We start from the raw sequence: 1,788 nt of genomic DNA, 5'->3' as shown, positions 1-1,788 counted from the left end.
TGTATGGTGTTGATTTTTCGTATTTCATTCCACGATTCTAGTCCCTCATATTAGTTTAGGAGAGACTGGCGCATCAAACATACTGGCAAATGCAACGCCTACGTCACTGGAGCTGGGGTATCGTGCAAGTCGCACTCTGACGCGCTAGGTTTGACAGCAGTAACAATATAAACTATATTGCCGTATGGACGGGTATTGTTCATGTCATATCTAGCTAACTACAGGGTTGTCTTTCTCTCAGGCCTGTCTGGTTTATGCAAGAAGATGAATATATGATCATCCCATCAGTCCGCTGGTGTGGGTGCCATCATAGTTAACGTTACTTTGCCGGGCCTCCTATACTCGCTCCCTTGCGAGATTATGTACTTCCCATATATTATGTTCTCAGGTACATGTACTACTAAAATAGTACACCCCGTCACACAGTTCACACGGACGTTATCCAATCTTATATGTGTTTGACAGCCATTTCCGATCCTTACCTGGCGAAGTCATGGCGAATCCTCATTTGTGTGTAGGTGTAGATGTATATGTGTCTGTAGTCAAGAAGGGTTGGTAGAAGACTACAATGCTAATGTAACCCAAACCACCAGCTAAGCAAAAGGTCGATTTCCTTATATATCCTTGTGCAAGTCGTATGGAGTGAAAATTGAATGTGTCACTTTATAATCAATGCATTATCAGTGGAACAGTGACGAGTAGTTTGATACGTGAGGGATTCAACTTAAATTTCTAAAGTACCACCGGCTCTAGGCTTGAGTTGATCTCGCAGAAATGGCAGTGAACACAGAACAAAAACACACAGGGTCCCCACACACTGGCTGAAGTTTGAATACGTATTCCGCTTGTCTAGAAGAAATAAAATTACGATCGTCGGCACGTTGTATTGAGTGTAACAAGTGAGTGCTTATGTCGAATTACAGGAGGTCGTGTCGGGTCAGCAGACGGAAGTGGTGCACGGTAGCAAAGCGCCATAAATCAGTCGGGGAAGCTGTCATGGCGGCCCGCTCAGGACCCGGGCAGGTGGAATGTCTGCAGGTCAGCGAGAGTTCATCGGCGCTTTGCTCTCTTCGATATTTTTGAGCGAAAGTATCAATAACAAACCATGGGATCAGTTTAGTATCAGCTTTGTTCACATGCCTTCAGAACATTATGTTTTGATCGAGTGATTTGAGTACATTGTAAGAATATTATACATCCAGTAATGAATGAACTTTGCTATACTCTTCAGTCATTAAAAAAAACGGGTAAGGGTAGGTCGTTGTAAAATGTTGAGAATATTTCTTCTAGTGATTAAGTTCAGCCCTCGCCTGAGGGGATATCAGGATAGATTTTCTACAATAGGAGAAAAGCACTGAGCACTTTACGTGCGCTTTCCTCACTACTTACCTTAAATACCTTCAATACGTATTTTTTCGGATACGTCCCAATTCGGATAGTTATGCTGTTCAGGCAGAGATTTTTGATAGGTTTATAGGGGGATGTGTGAGTTGATTTGGTCTCTCCTGAGGACCGGAACGTCGGGTAAATAAACGGGTGGTGGCAGCAGCGGCGAGCTCCTGTCATGGCGATAGCGGGTCTAGTGGAGAACACCGGGATCCAACCCGTAGGTTGAACTATCCCGCACCGACTACTACGTACACATATACATATATCTATACATATACATATATGTGTATGTATGTGTACATACATATAAATAAATAAATATAAAATTGCATGATCAATTATGATTAATTGAGAGAGGGGGGGCAGATGATAATGCACTTTTTTCAAGGTACTGACTTT

Source organism: Branchiostoma belcheri, unplaced genomic scaffold (genome assembly GCF_001625305.1).
Source record: "Branchiostoma belcheri isolate BF01 breed outbred unplaced genomic scaffold, Haploidv18h27 scaffold44, whole genome shotgun sequence".
Taxonomy (NCBI): Eukaryota; Metazoa; Chordata; class Leptocardii; order Amphioxiformes; family Branchiostomatidae; genus Branchiostoma; species Branchiostoma belcheri.
The sequence above is the reverse complement of the archived record's forward strand: the minus strand, read 5'-3'. Positions refer to the sequence as shown.